At 38.0% G+C, this 20291-nt stretch overlaps 1 pseudogene; it reads right to left on the bottom strand.

The window, feature by feature from the left end:
- Positions 1 to 4483: 4483 nt before the first annotated feature.
- LOC125094081 (uncharacterized) overlaps positions 4484 to 20291 on the bottom strand; it is a 90175-nt pseudogene continuing 74367 nt past the window's right edge.

Consider the following 20291-nt stretch of genomic DNA (forward strand, 5'->3'; position numbering starts at 1 on the left):
TTAAGTTATTGACTTTTACAGAAAAGACCTCCATCTGGAAAATAAAGTATATATTACTGTCATATTCAAGGACGAATATACATAATTTGAGTTTTGTGAAGCAATAACATATGGGATTTTCAAAGGGGTCTGCAAGGAAGAGGGCAGGGAGGAGCAATGCACAAGGTGGCTCCTAATCCTCTTAAGGGGATCTCTCATGTGCAAATCAATGCATATGTGACACTAGAAGAAAAAGACTCAACCTCCTAATGCCCTTGTGGGTACACAGGGCTTGCTACCCACAGGGACAAGTCTGAGAGTGGGTGGAACTGAATAGTGTATTCTCTGGAGGGCTTACTATTATGTTGTGCCTTACTTATCGACAAAAATTTATTTTCCTTTTTAAATTTAACATTAGCCATAGAGTGATTTTTCCTTGAAAGTTTAAGATTTTCATCGTAATATTTATGTTTTTCTGAAGAGACTAGCCTAGAGAGAAATTGAGTTAACTGAAAAACTACACATTATTAATTACTGTATCCTGAGGTTTGCTCTCATTACTCTCATTCTATTCTTAGAATCCCATGTTGTTCTGTAACCATACTTGTTTCTTTGCTGATATAGGAGAGGTCACATGGTATAATGTATGCAGAGCTGAAATGGGGCACAGGAATCCTTGGTAGCCATTTTGGTTTTGCCATTAACAAACTACACAGTCTTGCAAAAGTCACTGATCCCTCTGGGCCTTGGTTCCTCATTTATGAAGTGAAGAGCACAAGTAAATGTTTTTAAAATATTCTCCAATTCTCATTCCATTGTGACTCTCAAAGGCAGATTTTATCTAATAGTCCAAAACACAGTGGTTTTGAAATCAAGAAAATCAATTGACTACCATATCTCTTCATCCATGCCATGGAGGTTTGTTCCGTAATTACCTTCAAACTATTTTTCTCAGATGATGTTCTCCTCATATGGTGAAAACAGGGAGTACAAAGAAAACTAGAAGACAATTACACTCTCTTAATACTGGAACTCATTTACTACACTCAATTTTTATGTTGTATCTTTAAAAATCTTTTGCATCATTAACACTGATTATTAATAGAAATACAACTTTTTAGAGGAGAGTCTAGGAAAAGTTTTGAAGAGAGCAGAAAAGAACAAATATGGAAAAAGTATAGAAAATGGAGAAAACATTTGAGAAGGCACAGACTGAATCTAAGAAAACCAGGTCTAGAAAAATAAAGTCTGATTCTCCTAATACTTGCTTCTTTATTCTGTTGGATAAGGACTTCACGGGCTCTGATGCCTTTATTAGAAGCCCTATTTCTTTTATTTTTTTTAAGATTATTTATTTATTTATTTGACAGATGGAGATCACAAGTAGGCAGAGAGAGAGGAGGAAGCAGGCTCCCCGCTGAGCAGAGAGCCCAATGTGGGGCTGGATCCCAGGACCCTGGGATCATGACCTGAGCCACAGGCAGAGGCTTTAACCCACTGAGCCACACAGGCACCCCAGAAGCCCTATTTCTTTATTTGTCTTATATCCTTTTATAAAATTATTTTGGGGGATTAAAATTCATGAGACTAGTAGTAGTAAGATTGCACCTGTCCCAAAACAAAGTAGTTTTGTATATAGGTATCTGTTTGTACCTTAACACTAACTTTTATTGAAAACATTTTCACGATGATAAAACAGACAAGTTTCCTCCCATGCTTAACCAAAATTATTTGTCAATTCCAGCTGATAGTTGCTAATAAAACCCTCATAAGACCTCCATCACCCCGTTCTCTAAAAATAACCTCCTTTTTTTTTTTAATGGTTTTAGTCACCTAACAAAATTCAGTGTTCTGTCATATATTGAAATTTCATTCTGTAAAAGGAATATTCTGGGCAATAAAGTATGTTCTTACCATTGGTATAAAAAATGGTTTTTAAAACAATTATTCACTTAGTTATTTCAAAACTTGAGAGAGAGCTCAAGAACACATAATCAGTTTACAAGTTTGTTTTACATCTCTTTCTTCTTTGCTTCTTTCTTTGTTATTCATCTTGTTCGTAATTTGTCCATATTTCCCTTTCCAAGCACAAATGGAAGGTAAGATTTGAACTGCAAGGTAAATAATAACACAATATAGTATAGAAACTAACCCCTGTATAAAGTGCATCAGAAGTGTCCATGACTAACAGCTTTAACTTTTCTCTCCTTGTCTCACATATTTTCATCAGGTATTCTTTCATGTTCTTGTCTCCATGTGACCAACCACCACAAATTTAATCAAGGGTTTGTAAATATTCCCCACCCCTGATAAACGCTGACAATTTGTTTTTCCCATACTGTTTGAAACACTACTACTGCAGTGCTCGCTCCATGAAGAAAACCTTTGCACAGCACAACAAAACAAACTGTAAGAGAGATAAATGAGGATTTAAAGAGCACACACTGAATCAGAATGGAATTTAGTTTCACAAAAAGGTCCCTATTTTCAGTTTGCTTCTTTCATAGCGTAGTTTTAAGAGTCTTATGAAAACATAACAGCAATAACAAAAACTTGCAACGATCCTTTCAGAAAACTTTTTCACTGAGAATAAATGTATCTTAAGATACTTAACATCCTATGCTTTTTCCAAAAGGTTTTGTTCCATACACACCGGAAGAGTATATTCAAAATATTGCGGCTCAGGCACTGCCAGCCAGAATCTGCCCAGTTAGAAGTGACGGCCAGTGCAGAGCCCCTGACCTTCCTTCTTCACTAGAGGGCTTTGGGTGATGGGCAATGGGGGCATGGGAGACTGTTCGTCAGCTTCTTTGAAATAGTACAATCATTTAACAATTGTTCTGCTAATAACAATTTAGCTGAACTGGTGCCTTCTCTGCCTCTTATTAACTAAAACATTATTCTCATAATACATATAACAAAAATTTAGAAATATGAATGTCTTTTTTTTAATGGTCATTTCATTTTTTTTTTCTGTTTTATTTTTTTTCTTTTCAGTGTTCCAAAATTCATTGTGCGCCACACCTGGTGCTCCACATAATACGTACCCGCCTTAATACCCACCACCAGGCTCACCCAACCCCTCACCCCCTCCCGTCCAATACCCTCAGTTTGTTTCTCAGAGTCCACAGTCTCTCATGGATTGTCTCCCCTTCTGATTTTCCCCAACTCACTTCTCCTCTCCATCTCCCCATGTCCTCTGTGTTATTCCTTATGCTCCACAAGTAAGCGAAACCATATGACACTTGACTCTCTCTGCTTGACTTACTTCACTCAGCATGATCTCCTCCAGTCCCGTCCATGTTGATACAGAAGTTGGGTATTCATCCTTTCTGATGGAGGCATAATACTCCATTGAATATATGGACCATATCTTCTTTATCCATTCGTCTGTTAAAGGGCATCTAGGTTCTTTCCATAGTTTGGCAACTGTGGCCATTGCTGTTATGAACATTGGAGTACAGGTGGCCCTTCTTTTCACTACAGACAAAGGGCTGATATCCAAGATGTGTAAAGAACTCCTCAAGCTCAACACTCACAAAACAGATAATCATGTCAAAAAAATGGGCAGCAGACATGAACAGACACTTCTCCATGTACAAATGGCTAACAGACACATGAAAAAATGTTCATCATCATTAGCCACTAGGGAGAATCAAAGCAAAACCACATTGAGATGCCACCTTACACCAGTTAGAATGGCCAAAATTAACAAGACAGTAAACAACTTGTGTTGGAGAGGATGTTGAGAAAGGGAGCCCTCTTACACTGTTGGTGGGAATGCAAGTTGGTGCAGCCACTTTGGAAAACAGTGTGGAGATTCCTTAAGAAATATGGATGTCTTGTTTATTAATTCAATAAATATTTATTGAGGACATAACAAGTGCTGGGCACTAGGCTAGACCCAGAAGAAAGGAAGACTAAACACAATCCTCTGTAGAAGCAGTTGCACTAAATGGGGGAACTTCTATATGAAGTATAAAAGTTAAATTTCTTACTGACTCTTCCTCTTCTGGGAATAAAAAGCCCTGATCAAACATTATCTATCTTCTCAAGCTAAAACAAATCTAGTCTAACTCTCCTCTGTAAAATTAGAAAATCTGATGTTTCAAGTCTTCGGCATTCCTTCCAAATAAGTCTGCTGAGTTTTAGAAAGTTTCACCCACAATTCTTCCTAGATTCCTTTTCCGATGTCTCTGTCCCATTGGAGGACACTCTTGAAAACACTCAACTTTGTCCAGGCACTCTGAAGCTGCCTTCTTGTGAGCAAAGACAATGGGCCATTCTCTCTGTGGAACATTCGTCCTCCCCAGCCAGTTAGAGTCATAAGGAGAGTGCATATCCCTTGAATAAAACATTTCCTGCTTAGAGGCAAGCAGAGTAGTGTGACACTTATCCCTTCTGTTTTGTTCTCCTTTTATATGATATTTGATGAAAGGGCATTTGCACACACAACAGCTTTCTGTTTGCTCCTTATTTTTCCCTACAGGTATCAGCAAGTCTATCAGACTGCGAAGAACTGAATACTCAGAGCTAAGGCACAACAATCAGGACCTAGAATCCAGAAACATATCTCAGAAGTAAACCCCATTTCTTCCCAAATGCTGCAAATTAAACAATCATTAATCATCAGTAAGTACTTCAGAAATATATATTCATTTACATTAAAATTGTGTGGAGTATTACTGGTTTGTTCTAAATTTAAGATCAGTAAAGAATATATAAATAACTGAAGGAAACTAACAGCTTTATTCTTAATTTATATGTTAATTGAGATTATAACACAAATAAAGATGGGGCATGAAACCAAGACAAATATTTTTTTTTTAAAGATTTTATTTATTTATTTGACAGAGAGAGATCACAAGTAGACGGAGAGGCAGGCAGAGAGAGAGAGAGAGGGAAGCAGGCTTCTCGCTGAGCAGAGAGCCCGATGTGGGACTCGATCCCAGGACCCTGAGATCATGACCTGAGCCGAAGGCAGTGGCTTAACCCACTGAGCCACCCAGGCACCCCCAAGACAAATATTTAAACCAGAGCAGCCTAGGATAGAAGTGGACACCCTCATGGGAAATTGGTAATCATGTCATATAGTCTCAGCAAACATTTTTTTTAAGTGACAATAAATACAGATTGTCTACCACCTGATTAATAGTATAACTGGTGTTCAAGCCAAAAATCAGTATACATCCACCCATTACTATAATAGCAAGAACAGGAATAACACAATTTATCTTTTCTCACCTTGTTTTGTAGGTTGAGGAAAAAATGAGGTGTCTGGAGCAAATCATAGCATCATGGTAAAAATTGTGTGGCCCTTTAAATTCTTGGAAAATTCCCCTCTGTGTAGAAGTGTGAGTGGGAACAGGGGTGGGGGGATGGGAGTATAGAATAGGGTAGAAATCTAAAGATAGTCACCTACTTGGCAAAAAGCAAGACATTAGAATCCATCAGAATTACAACAAATGGGGGGCGCGTGGGTGGCTAAGTCACTAAGCAGCTGCCTTCAGCTCAGGTCATGATTCCAGGCTCCTGGGATCAAGCCCCACATTGGGCTCCCTGCTTGGCAGAGAATCTGCTTCTCTCTCTCCCTCTGCCTGCCGCTCTACTTACTTGCGCTCTCTCTCTCTCTGTCAAATAAATAAATAAAAATCTTAAAAAAAAAAAAAAAGAATCACAACCAATGGAAAAGTGTACAAAGGCATCTTTTTCGAGCATATTTTAACCACTGAGCCACCCAGGCGCCCCTCGAGCATATTTTGAGTCATGAAAAATTGTATAGGATTTAAGAAATCATTCTGTTTTAGGGAACTGAATGGCTCAAAGGAATCCCGATAGATCTGAGTAAGGGAAATTCTCACCCTGAAGGCCCTCTATTTAAGGCTCAAACAATTCAGTCCAACACCGTAGTCACTAGCCACCATGATTATTAAGCTCTTGGAATACAGAGGGTCCAAACAGAAATGAGCTAAACTATGAAAAACACCACGGATTTCAAAAATAGTAGAAAAGAAGAATGTAAGATATTTCGTTAATAATTTTATATTGATTATACATTGTAATGATAATTATTTTAGATGTATTGGGTTAAGTAAAATATCTTATTAAAATTAATTTCACCTGTTTTTGTTTGTTTGTCTGCTTGTTTGGCTTTTGTTTTTTGTTTTTTGTTTTTTTACTTTTTTAAAATGGAGCTTGAAGAAAATTTAAAATTATATGTATGGCTCACATTTGTGCCTCACATTATATTTCTGTTAGATAGCACTGGTCTACATTAGCAAATTACTAATTTGCTAAATTTACTAATTACTAATTTGCTAAAGTTCAGAGGAAGTTAACCAATTGACAGCTGTTTACTGAAGAGATAGTGGGGGGTAGCAGAGTACTTACCAGACTGTGCCAAGAGCCTGTACACAGGCAGTGATCTCTTCCTGAATAGTAGAGACATTTGCTTTAAATCTTCGAAATTCACTCTGGCTTTGGACCAGACACAGCGTAAAAATCAGCACATGTAACTTCTACTAGTCTCTCAGGGCAGTATCAGATGACAGATCTGGATCGAGTTAATGGAGGAGACCAAAATCATTCTTCATACTATTCTTGTGAAGGACAAATGCTGATCCTTTAAGAATGAAGACTCCCAGCTTATGTTTGAGGAAGCTAGCAGAGAAAGCTAAACATGTAAAGAGAATGAGAAGAGCGGTAGAGATGATTGGATTATGACTCAAGTTGTGTGAAAGAGAAGGAAGTCATTCTTCCCAAAGGCCCACCTTCATGGGAGGTTGGCAGTCGTTTGGGATCTGGGCCCAGGGCAAGTTGTTCTTTGGGAGTAGGGTGGAACTTTAGGACCAGAGAAGCAGGGGTGAGGAGTGGCCTCTGGTTCCCATTTTCACTGTCCATTTTTTCTTTGATTCCCATTCTGCATCCTTATGGAAGTTTCTTTATAAGTGAAAGAAAGATTCTTGGCTATTGGCCATGAAGCACAGAAACAAGTTACCTCCTACACTGGAAATAAACCTGACCTAAGGGAGAAATTCAAGAATGACACTCAGTTTGTGCTTCCTTCTTGGAATTGTTAGAAAAGGGCCTTAGAGAACAGTGACTTTCCCCTGACCCCTGCCCGCACTATCCCCCAGTTGTTTTCAGTTAGCTTCACCTGTATTCCTGTTGTCAAATTATATTGGAATTGACAGTAACCAGAGAAAGTGAGAAAAAACAGTTGAGGCTGGGGAAAGGAATTGCTCAAGTTGTTTGTCCTACTTTTGGCACCATACACATGTTCTTCCATTGAGTTGCTTGTCCTGTGTCTCTCCATTCCTGAGAACACCATGGTGGGAAACCATTCTGCAGGGACTTTGGACTTTGGGTCTTGCACAGCTATCTTAGTCAGTGACTTCTTGGACGTGGTTACTTACCAGGCCATTGAACTATTTCCTCTCTGACACTCACATTTGGTCTCCTCTGCTTTTCTTGGCCTGCCTCTTTATTTTTCCCCTTAAATCATTGCCATCCATATCTCCACATAGTGAGATTAAATTGATAAAATAGCCCCCTTTCACTAACAAAAAAATAGGCCTGCCTGTAAAACATTTGATTTTCACTTCTTCTTGTCAAATAGGTAACATAGATCTTCCACACACCTGTTGTATCTGTACAAACATGTAGTTTATTATTAATTACAGAGCTTAAGATTTTAGCTTATGCTCCAAGACTTCAAAACCATGATTCTCGCTTCATCTGTAGTTATAAATATTTAAACTTTGGCAATGAATCTTAAAGAAAACATAGAATGATTTATTCTCTGAGAAAAGGCCACTGTTAAGAAGTTTGGCATGAAGCATTTTTCTTAGCATTTGTGAGACAAGCCAACTTCTCAGCTCGTGCACATTACCGGGATGAATGGCATAGGGCTATTGTGACTCTGCATAAAATTATCACTAACCTCACAGGTCTTAGAGAAACAGGCCTGTGAAGGAGTGAAATAAGAATACTAGCAACATCCAAAATTAAAGACAGAGAGAGCCTAGAGAAATGTTTCTGCCAACACACCATATGATTTATTACTGGAAGTAGTTCCCTAATCTGGAAAAAATATTTTTAATCTGCATTTGAGGTAAACTGAGGGTCTACTTAAACTGCTTACTTACTTTTAGAGTGACATTTTCCTATTGTGAGACAATAATAGTGTGATATCATATATATACCACCCTAAAATAAATATATGTAAATTAAAATGGGATAGCAGTGTCACATGGAGATGTGGGTATACAAAGTCTATAGGATTCACTAATTAGTGAAGTGATTAATGTCTTGACTATGTATCTTCAAAGCCTAGACTCAACACAATTATAAATTACTATGTTCCATGGGTCTTTAGGATCACTCAAAAACAATGTTAAAATGTTAAATCCACAATGAAAATAAGCCTAAAAATAATTTTGACACTTTTGAAGAATTATCCAATATGGGATATGAAGGCAGGCAAAGTCTTGGTTATAGGTCAGGATGACAAAGAGAAGTGTCATCCAGCACCTATCATGCTTTATCAATATTCTTCATGATCTCAGTTGACACCACGAGCCCGATTCTTAAAGCTGTGAATGATGAGAAGATAGAACCCTGGGTCTTCTCAAACAATGTCGGGACTCACTGTCAGCAGGACTGTTTACCATATGCTCCTAAGTAATTTTCCAGTTCACTATTGGGAATGGGTATGCTAGTGAGACCTCAAGAGAAACATGGGGCTCCTGATGGGGTCCCAAATAAATATAAACTCAATTCAGTGCAATCTCTCTGCAAAAGTTCTTAAATGCAAAAAAAAAAATTTGTCCTGGTTAATTTTGTTTTAATCCTCTGTCATAGGGGAGGGTTTATAACACTAATGTCTAAAGACCTAAAGTAAAACAATACAGATTAACAAGAACATAATAGATAGGAGGACAGAAATTGCAACAAGAGCAATGCTTCTCATTGGCTCCAGAGGATTTCTGTCAAGGGTTGCCCAATCTACTAAAATTCAAGAGAACTCAAAACTCCAGATGATTTTTCATGTGAAATTTCCCTGTTTCAGGGATATGCAGATATGCATATGCAGATATGCAGAAAAGCATATCTGTTATCTGTGCATCAGCTCTCTAGCCTGCTGGCTCCCAGGCCTCAACCTGGGGGTCTCTAAATTCTTAGAATAATCCTCTCAGTTCTCTCCTTAGTATGTCAAAGCTTTCAAAGGTGATGTTTCCTTAATTCCCAGGACCTCAGATCATGGACATCGTATTGAGAGCAAAGTTCATTTTCAAATTCTTGTTCCTCAGGCTATAACCTTTCTCTTCTGCAGTACCTAACTTTGCAGTTGTGTACTTGAAAAAACAAGGCGTAGCAAAACTCCATTTAACTCACAACTGTTTATGAAATAGTTTCCATGTTCTAGGCAGAAAGCACCTCTGTATGGAGAGATTGAAGAAATATAATTTGGTTTGTACATTGAAGGAGATCACAATTCATATAATCATAATGGATTTAAAATGCTAAGAGTATTATTGTCAAAAATATAATACAGTTTGTCACCAAAAGTAGTCAGATGAAAATTCATTTATTTTCTGACTTAGCAAGCATTCCGATAACATCTTTTAGTTTGTGCCTTTTTCCCTCTCAGTTGCCTGTTATCTGATAGAAGTTATTTATACATGGACAGTGGGAAACCCAAAACCTTGAATGAAAGGTTGAAGAGAAGGGTGAGGGCTGGGAAAAAAAAAATCCGTGTAATTACCTCATTTATACACACAGAGACTCATTAAGTTCTCATTGCCTTCCCCGAAAGATGGAAAACAAAGATGGGATTGATTCTCAGATGTTAGATTTTGCTAATTATTACATGTGAGTATTCAGCGCTGAAATAACCAATTCTTTCTGAATTGCTAGGTCTCTTCAATTCTCTGCTTTACTTTGAATGAAAATACCTGCTTTCTTCATGACTACTTTTGAATAGTTCCTGGGAAAACGCTGAAATCAAGTCTCTGATGAGATAATATTTGTCCCAACTATTAAACAAAATCAAAGCTCACACTTAATGAAGTTCCAACGATGTGTTCTCAGAAAAAGACCAAATAAAGAAGTTCCCAGATGAGTACAACATGCACTTGACTTTTGTCTGTAGTAGCAATCACTCCCTCAACCATTGTCAACATGCTCAGGCATTTCCTCCTCTGTCTGTAGAAGCCTCAAAGGAACGAGACCCGCCATGTCCCAGGACTCAATATATGTGGTTAATGATTTGCTATTATAATGATAATCATATATGGAATTGTTGGGCTTTTGGTTCAGGATTAAATCATGATTTTTAAAATACCCACTACCTCATTAATGTATTTGTAAGATTCTGACAGGAAGCTGAAGAGGGGTGAGTATGCTAAGGTTTTGCTTTGAAGACTATTAATCCTCCTGGTGAAAGAAAATTGAAGCATTACTGTTAGTGGAGTGAAAATTCCATGAAGGGTTCAAAAGCATAAAAAACTAAATCAAATGTAATCATTTCAAAGAAACTTCTCATTTAGCTAAAAAAAAAAAGGAGAGTTGTTTTTTTTTAAGACATTTGATATAGAGGAATCAATTGTGTGAGAACCAAAATTGTGAAGTACATGAAGTATATACTCAATTCACCGCTTTTCCTTTAATGTGAAGACTCAAAGATCTTCACAGGGTGGGTCAAGTGGTTGGACTGTTCTTGAACATCAGTGAAGGAGGAGGGGCAGGACATAGAAGAGGCGGAGGAGGATCTAGGAGCATCTGGGGCTTCTCCTTGCCCTGGAAGGCACAGGGTCTGCCTAGATTCCAGGCACTGTGCGCAGGGGAAGATGAGGGGGAGGAGGGGAAGGAGGAAGAAGAGGAGAGCAAAGCAGTTCTCTCACAATAAAGAGCCCTGGGTCCAATGACTGACCTGGTGACCGTGCACAGGATTTCCTTTGTGTGCCCACACAGGTCCAGTCTCCAGGCTTTTTAAACCACTAAGTCTCATTAGAACTGTTGGCAGTTGCCGACGAGGTTTCTAAGGCTGGGCCTCTTATACAAGTTTTGTTTGGCCAGAGTCATTTCCCCCCTTCCTATCATTTGCTTACAGTGATAGATGCAAGGGCCTGGAGACTTGAGTTCCTTCTCACCCAGTTCCCCCTTCAGAGGTGAACCAAGAGAAAAAGAAGCCTTGAGTGACTTCTCAAATGAACACTTTTTGCCCCAGAAATTATATTCAATGTGGTAGCAACACATTCCAAAATGAAGGTGAAAGAAACGTAGGACAGTCTCCCACACTTTGACATTATCATCCATAAATGCACGCTACAGAACAAGCCAATGACCGCCCCCCCCAATTTTAGTTGCTGTCATTTAAGTGCATCCTAATTATGCTGATTTAAAAATCAGTTTCCTATTTTAAACTCCAGTGGTCCTGTGACATAAAAATAAATGTAACTTGACAGGAACATTACTCAGCTCCTTTGTTGGCAGGCATGGTGAGCTCCCTGGCCTATAGCAGGGGTCCCCCAGCCTTGGCCTGGGTAAGACTCAATGAAAAATCTGAAAGAATGTTGACGATCTGGCCCATCCCTAGATACTCACTCGGTCGGTTTGGACTGTGGCTCAGGAATCTTTTCAACGGTGAAACCCAGGTAATTTTAATGTAGATGGGCCATGAATCTCTCAAAAACACTGGCCTACAGAATGTGTTCTCAGAGGGTAAATATGTAATTATACACCTATCGATGTATAACTTTGACAGATATAAATATATAGATATATCTATATCCCCCAAGCACTCAAGGGCGTTGCTGATGAATCATCACAGAGCAAACTGAGGTGGGCAGGGGACAGGAAGTGGTATTCTATAGACAAGGCTAAGTCATTTACCCAAAGTGACTTAACAAGTCTGTGTTTGAACAGCTGTTGAAACTAGAGCCTCCAGGCCCGTGAGCCCTGTGTTCTGGAGGAGAGCTGCACTTCCACAGTTGGGGAGCACGTGCTGCCTTCCACAGCCTCAGCTCCTCCGAAATACTACACGAGGTTTCTAACGTATGTTACGGAGGTGTACGCACCTCGCATGGATTATCTTTGCTACTTTGCTAATGTTGCCATTGTGTAGGCGCTGGTCTGTACTTGCCACCACACCTTCTATATCCACTACTTGCCCTCCAGCACCCCCCAAAACCTGCATTCCTTCCACCACTGCATTAAACGGGCTTCCATCAAGGTCACTCACGATTTTCTTGTTGCAAAATCCAAAGGACAGCATATGGGTCAAGGTTATGGGAGAAATGTAATTTTCTATCTCATTTCCCATGACATAATTCTTGAGATGACGTGAAGACTTCGAATCAGGAATAAATCTACCACTTTGTTAAGAAACAAGGAAGCATGAAATAAATAAGCCAGAAAATGTGAGGAATTCCTGAAAGATTAGCAGCAAATGGGGAGGCTTGAGGGAGAATAAGATTGGAGAAACAGGAGCCACACCACCAGATGGAAGAAAAGTAATAGAGGTGTCAAGGATGCTTCAAAGCAAAAATTAAAATGATAGTCGGACAGCTTGCCTCTGTCATCCCTCTGTACACTTTCACTAAACTTAAAGTACTGTTTGTACACAGGCTAATAATGTGAGAACTGTTTTCTAAAATAAGTAGGTAAGCTTCTTAGGGGAGTCTCGTTTTAAGAATAATGGGGCCTATTATGTCCTTATTGAGATAACATAAATGCTGATTTGTGTCATTACTGAAATAATAACATAAATAACAACAAGTGCTAATGCTAATAAAGTACCCACTCTGTGCCAGGCCCTGTCCTAAGCAACTTATATGTATTAACTCATTTATTCTTCACAATAACCCTACAAGGTTAGATCTTGCTACTTGCTCAGTTCAGTGCAAACCAGAAATGTCAAGTGACCTACCCAAGGTCACACAGCTAATGCGTAGTAGAGCTGCAGTACAAGCTCAGGGAGCTGCAGAGGTCTGTGTGTTTGGACAGAGACAGCTCCAATCTCAATAGCAATCACAGAAGGAGGGAAAAGGCAAAGCAGCTAGCCCCAGGAGGGAAATACCTGAGATGCTGCACTGTGTGCACCTTTTTATTCTGGAAATTGGGTGAGGTCGTGTTTGGTCCAGTTATATATCCAGAATAGCTGAGAAAATTCAAGCTTGTACCCTTCCCAATGAGCCTAGTCTCTCATGCAAAAAACATGGGCAATACAAAACAACACATGTTTGAGAAAAAAACAAGGGAAAAATCAACACACTTAATACCTGACCCTGAGGAAAAGGAAAGACTACAGAGAATAGAGAGAACTTTTAAATACTTGTAAAAGCAACCTCAGGGATACAAGGTAATATTTATTCATAACGGAAGAAGTCTGCTAATTTAAAAAAGCAGTCAGACGGGGCGCCTGGGTGGCTCAGTGGGTTAAGCCTCTGCCTTCGGCTCAGGTCATGATCCCAGGGTCTTGGGATCGAGCCCCACATCGGGCTCTCTTCGGCGGGGAGCCTGCTTCCTCCTCTCTCTCTCTGCCTGCCTCTCTGCCTGCTTGTGATCTCTTTGTCAAATAAATAAAATCTAAGAAAAAAAAAAAGCAATCAGAGGAGAAAGAGTTCTTAGAAATTAAATACATGATTATTGAAAATTAAAGCATCAGTACATGGAACAAATTCTAGAATAGACATCCCTGAAGAATAGATTAATAATCTGTAAGATAATTTCAAGTAATTGTTCTAAAATATAGAGCAAAAAGATAAAGAACTTGAAGAACTAAGGGACATGGAAAATTAATAAAAGTTCAATGCCTATTTAAAGAAACTGCAGAAAGATAGAACCAAGACAATAAAATAAAAAATACAAAAAATTTTCTCTAAATTAAATATAGGCACGGGACTCAGAGTGAAAGGGCTCGTCAAATACTACTGAACACTAAAATAAATTCTGGTGATAGCAATAACAAAATGTGATAATAACAAAATGTGACAATAACAAAAAAGTGACAATAACAAAATAACCTTCAGTACACAAAAATAAATCCAAAAATCTGCTGTATAGGATATAATAAAATAAATAATCTTGAAAAACATAAAAGTAATCATACATAGATAAGAAATTCCAGTCCTACCTAGATAGAAATTACCTATATAGATAGGTAATGATTTTCCTAAAATTGATCTATAATTCAATGCAAATCCAATAAAAATCTTAAAAGGAATGTGTTCAAAACTTCAAAAGATGTTTAAAAATTCATATAAAGTAATAAAAAAACAAAAAGGAATGCCTGGGTGGCTCAGTAGGTTGGGCCACTGTCTTGGGCTCAGGTCATGATCCCAGAGTCCTGGGATCGAGTCCTGCGTCGGTCTTCTTGCTCATTGGGGAACCTGCTTCTCTCTCTGCCTCTGCCTGCCACTCTGCCTGCTTGTGCTCTGTCTCGTTCTCTCTCTCTGACAAATCAATAAGTAAATAAAATCTAAAAAAAAAAAAAATTTAAAAAGGACCTCCCCGAAAAAACTAAGATAATTTTGAAGAAATTGATGATCAGCTCTTTAAACTTATTATATAACTAGAGTAATTAAGACTGTCTGAAATTGGCACAGAAGTGGATGATGACCAGTGGACCAGAATAGAAAACCCAGAAACATAAGAACTTGGTATACCACAGAAATGGGTTAAATCAGTAGGAAAAAAATAAAACCAATAAATTTTTCTAAGACAAATGACTTTCCATGTTGAGCAACATAGTGATGCCTGCCTCACATAATACAGAAAATTAATTTTAAACTTATGAAAAATCAAAATGTGCCAAGTGAACTTAAAAGCTTTTAGAAGGTAAAATATTGGAAGATCCTGAGACCCAGTAAAGCTGACTGAATAAATATGAATTTTGACCAAGCAATTTCATTTCCAGTTATGAAACCTAGAAGAATTTGCAAGGAGACATACCAAAAAATGCTCATTTTAAGTTTTTGCAATTGTGAAAAATTGGGAAAGAAGCTAAAATAAATAAATACATTGAAGTATCTTCTACTTATGGTGAAAAAAGAAAAATAAATAAAATTGCACTCTATCAAACTATATACAGCATATAAATGTTTCCAACAGTGTCATAAAAAAAAGGCAGATTGATATATACACCATATTCTTCCACATATATAAGGTTTCAAAACACTCATCATGTTATATTATTTATGGAAATATATGCATATAACGAAAATATAAAATCATGTATAAAAAAGAAACAAACCAACCTTAGGATAGAGGCCCCTTCTGGAAAGGGTAAGAGACAAATGAACAGGACCAGGAAGAACGATACAAGACTTTAAATTAAAACTGTGATATTTTATTGTATCTCTAAACATAATGGATGTTAATTATATTAGTCACTGTACTTTTATATCTGTTTAAAACATTCAATTAGAAATTTAGCTATCAAGAGAAAAGACATTGTACTTATTAAAATGAGTAATATGTTTTCTTATAGCAAACAAGTCAACTTCTCTAGCACCTGGGAACGTCTCAGCAGGAAATGTCTAATAGTAATTGCTCACACAACACTTTAATATGCCCTGAATGAGAATATAACCTCCTATAATGATTATGAGTAAGCACTTTATATTCCAAGGGCCTCCCGAGAGCAACAAAGGAAATTCAAGTGGAAAGCCCCATGCAACAGTCAGGCCTCAGCTCTCTCAGCCTATCTGCTACTCTGAGCAGTAGAAGGATAATTACACACAATCTCACAAAAGAGTCAGACATCTTTGCTCCTGTATTTGGACCATTTACTGGAAAACCTATTTCAGGCACCAGAGATCAGTGAAGAAAGCTAGAATGAGGGAGAGCAGAGTTCTTCTTTGAGGTTGGATACATTTCTCTTCTGCTAATAGTAAATGTGGCAGTCACTATCATCCATAGACACAGGCAACTGTAATACCATAAAACTAAGGTCTTATATGAAGGATGCACACCCCAGATGGGGTTCTGAGACCCAGTGAAGCGCCCCAGACAGCCCAGGATTGGGTCTGTACATCTAGTTACAGAACTGGAGTTCTGTGCAGCCATGGAAAAGAGACCCCAAGGACCTCACGGTTAGTCATCTTAAAACTGACTCCCCATATAACAGCATTGCTCTTACCATGCACGTGATCATTTTCTGAGTCCCAGAGAAAGTGAAGCGTGGAACTCACACAGACACATCCATGGAAGGACATTTGCTGCTGTTCCTTTGCAACAGCTTGGATTTGAAATAATGCTTTATTCTCCCTATATGTAAAGTACAACCCTTAACTTTTATACAGCACTTTCAAATATATGATTTCATTTCATTCTTAGAGCCTCCCAATATGGTTGGTTGTGCATGGTGGGGAAAAACCACAAAGGCTGGTGAGGGGCAAAAAAACACGCAGAGGCTCCAAAGAAAGGTATAGAAAACAGAATTTTCAGGAGCTGGGATGCTTCCCAGAGACATTCCTTGGCTTCTGGTCACCACCATCCCTTTCTAAAGACATCTCAGAAAATGGCTCATCTTGTTTCCCTGTCCATAGTCAAAGGCTTAGGAGTTACTCACTTAATGTAGAAGAAAATAGTCTCATAACTCTTCCCAAGCTCTCTAGTAAAAGAAGTACATAGCCAACCCTATTGAGGTTTCTCTAATCATTTTACATTGAAAGGGTTAGAGAAGATTTTTAACTCAATTCCTATTTTGCTTATTTTGGCCTTGTAGACCAATACTTCCCAGTGGAGCAGGAGTGTTGGGCTGGTTGCCTCACAATTCTCTGTGGCACTTGCCCAAATAAAGATGGATGGACCCCCTTCACTAGGGATTCTCATTTACTGAGTATGAGGTGGGGCCCTAGAATCTACATTTTTTTTTTCCAAAGTTCATAGGTAATTTTTAGATATGGATAATTTTGGGTATCATCGCAGAAGAGAAAAACAAGATTGCTATCAATGCTTAATGGAAGGGTGTGCGGTACACATAGGATTGAAGACTCACCTCTCTTTCAAATAAGTTTATCATAAAAATTTCAGCAAGGACTTCCAAATGAAAGGATTTGAAAATGATATAGCCTACACACATTTTTATTTTGGCACTCAATATTACATTATAGGCAATGTGCTGGAGCTGGCTTGTATAGCTTTGTTAAGTTTTCAGGAATTTTGCCATTCAGCTGTTAAAACTATAGATAGCTTGAAGTCAAATTGATGGGAATATTTACACCATGGAAATCAGGAAATGTTACACAACAGGGGCTTTGCCCCGCTAGGGTACTTACTACAAATTTACCATCCACCCCCACTGGTTTTAGAGGAGGTAAGGAATAATGTGTTATAAATATATATATTTATACAAAACTGTTTCTTTACTCTTTTAAATGTATCCAGTTGAATCAAATACCAAAAGTATTTGATACTCAACAACCATTATTCATGTGGAAGACACAGGACAATCTCTTCTTTAACAAATCCAAATGTTACATCACCCTATTTTCTTACTGAGCTTCCTTTCCACATCTACCAGAAATTTTTATTTAAATATTATTTTTTAAGCTTGGGGGACTACTTTCATCCTATCACATTTCTCTGTATAGAATATGTACAGAAATTGAGATTAGAGATTTTTAAACTTTTCTATGATCATAAAGCTCTAAGTTTTAAATGATTTTTCTTCTGTATTAAGTTTTCACTACTGTGAGTAGTAGTATACAATTGATTAAAACACATGTATTAATAATGTGTAAATAATTGCTAATTATAAAAAGCATTTTGTTTTGGAAACACATCTTTTCATGATAGGGATGGGCTGTTGAAATTAGTTTATGTGTTCAAGGATGAATATTATCTATTACTAGAAAGAGACTGCCTACAGCCTAAGCTTTGTTACCTTATTTTCTTGTTTAATAAAAACACTAGGGGGGAAAATTTTGTTAAAAAAATATGGGAATGAAAAGAATTCAGTAGTGTTCCTCAATTATCTAAATTCTTTCTCAGTTAAAGGCCAAAAATTACATGGTAATCTAGTTATAAAAATAATTCTTTGATGTAGTATGATCATTTGATTAGGTCTCTTTCAGTTGTGTTGCAAGTAAATCCTTGGAAAACTATTCCATTTCAAGGGTTTGCCCCTAACAATCAGCCATTCCTATTCTCACTACTCAACTGCAGTATTTCTGTTCTTTCATTCCTCATTTCCCTCTGGAGGTTCTCCCACTCTGGACAATGCACTGTGATAAGAATAGCAGTGGGTGAGGACTATGCCCCATCTTCCTTTTTTGGTAAGCATGAACAAGGTGACTTTAAAAAGAAATGTGAGAAAGGAGAACGTATTTTTAAGGTGAATTCTCAGACTGGCCCACTTGAGGAATGATTAATGAAAACTGAAGATTTGGAAATTGATGTCCATAAAGCTACTGATGTGCTCTCACTCCCCTGCAATAGTCGTCATAGACATCCAGGAATTTGCGTGCCCCACTTTGAGGACTGTGACTCTGCAGCCTATTGGGGGTTCAATTATGCAACCAGAATCCACCTGATCTCAAGAACTACGTGTCCACTCTTCCAGATCTCTATTCAGATGCCCCGAGTAACCTAACTTTTCCTGTGCCTTCTTGAGGGTTGCACACAGCACTTCTGTACTTAATATTAGCAGCTAGCCCTAGACTATACCCAGACCATAGAGTCTGGCTCTACATAAATTATAGAACTAACTTTCTAATGAACAAAAAAATGATACACAAATTTAACTTTATTGACCACAGAGGTAAAACCAAATTTCCAGGATTTAAAGGTCAAATTAGGTGGTCCCAATACCTGAAATCTCAAAATATCTTCAATGTCTTTTACCAGTTTTTCCTTCCTCCTTTCCCAAATTTCCACCTGTTTCAAAAGAAAAGGAATAGGAAAATGCTGCTGTAAGTTCTCTGAAGTAGTGGAAATCTTTTTGAAATATGTCCCTTTATTTTTAAGCTGTAATATTTTCCACTATTTAAAGCAATAATACTCAAACTTCTCCCTCCCCAAGGAATATGATGAAAGACTGGACATTTGACCCCATTAAAAAGGCATTTTTGCATATACACATAAAATCTGCCTTCCACTGCAGAGTATGTTCTTGATTCCATGAAGCCCATCCATGGGCCCTAGTTAAGAAATACTTTTGGTAATACAATAGGGATATTTGAGTCAGATCATCTCTCAGAAGATATAGTGTACGACATTTCAAAAAATTAAAACAGATAAGCAATGTTGTAACAAAATGTTTTGGTAATTATCCACAGAAAAATTGGGGTAGGTTTTCTCTAAAAGGTCAATTTCTTTAGGACATTTGAAATATTTCAATACATGGTGACTGCCTGCTGTAGAAGACAAAGCACAGGAATTGCAGTCAGATACATTGAGATCCTGATTTTTGTGCCTCATTTTATTGCCTCTATGCTTTTATATGCCTCGTGGTGACCTTGAATCATATCTATAGTTTCTGAGCCTCTCACATTACTTATTTGCTGAATGTGGAAAATATCCCCATCTTGCAGGGCTGCTGTGAGAGTAAAGTAATAAAAGGAAACGTCTAGTGCCATTGCTTGAATGTCAGAGTACTCAATAAATGGTAGCTCTTGTTTTTAATTTAAATGAACTATTTTAGAAATGTTTTCACTTTATAAAATGAGATGCACGGGACTCCTGGGTGGCTCAGTTGGTTAAGCCGCTGCCTTTGGCGCTGGGATCGAGTCCCACATCAGGCTCCTTGTTCTGTGGGGAGCCTGCTTCTCCCTCTGCCTCTGCCTGCCACTCTGTCTGCCTGTGCTCGCTCTCTCTCTCTCTCTCTCTCTGACAAATAAAAAAAAAAAAAATGAGATGCACAAGTAGGATGTTCTTTTCAAAAGCAAGGTGATAGAAAGAGGAGGATTTGGGGAATCTTCAAAGAGGTCCAGAGTCTCCTTGGTAGATGTTTGGAATCCAGGCTACTTATTTTTGGATCTTATATTCTCTTTGTGGAACTAAAGCCATGCTGGTGAACTTTGATGGAAATGAACATGCCAGAATTATTCTTATACTCATGCTGTAAGATGCCTCTGCCAAATTCCTATAGTATTTAATGGGAAATATTGACATAAATCTTTTTTCAAATCAATAATAGTAAGCCTCCTAAAAGTCCTGGTCCTTAGGCAATACAAGGGATCTGTTGTCAATTTAGTGTTATGTAGTGAAGATTATAAACAAGGGTATATTTAAAAACCCTTATCCTGGGACGCCTGGGTGGCTCAGTTTGTTAAGCAGCTGCCTTCAGCTCAGGTCATGATCCC

This window comes from Lutra lutra, chromosome 2 (assembly GCF_902655055.1).
Source record: "Lutra lutra chromosome 2, mLutLut1.2, whole genome shotgun sequence".
Taxonomy (NCBI): Eukaryota; Metazoa; Chordata; class Mammalia; order Carnivora; family Mustelidae; genus Lutra; species Lutra lutra.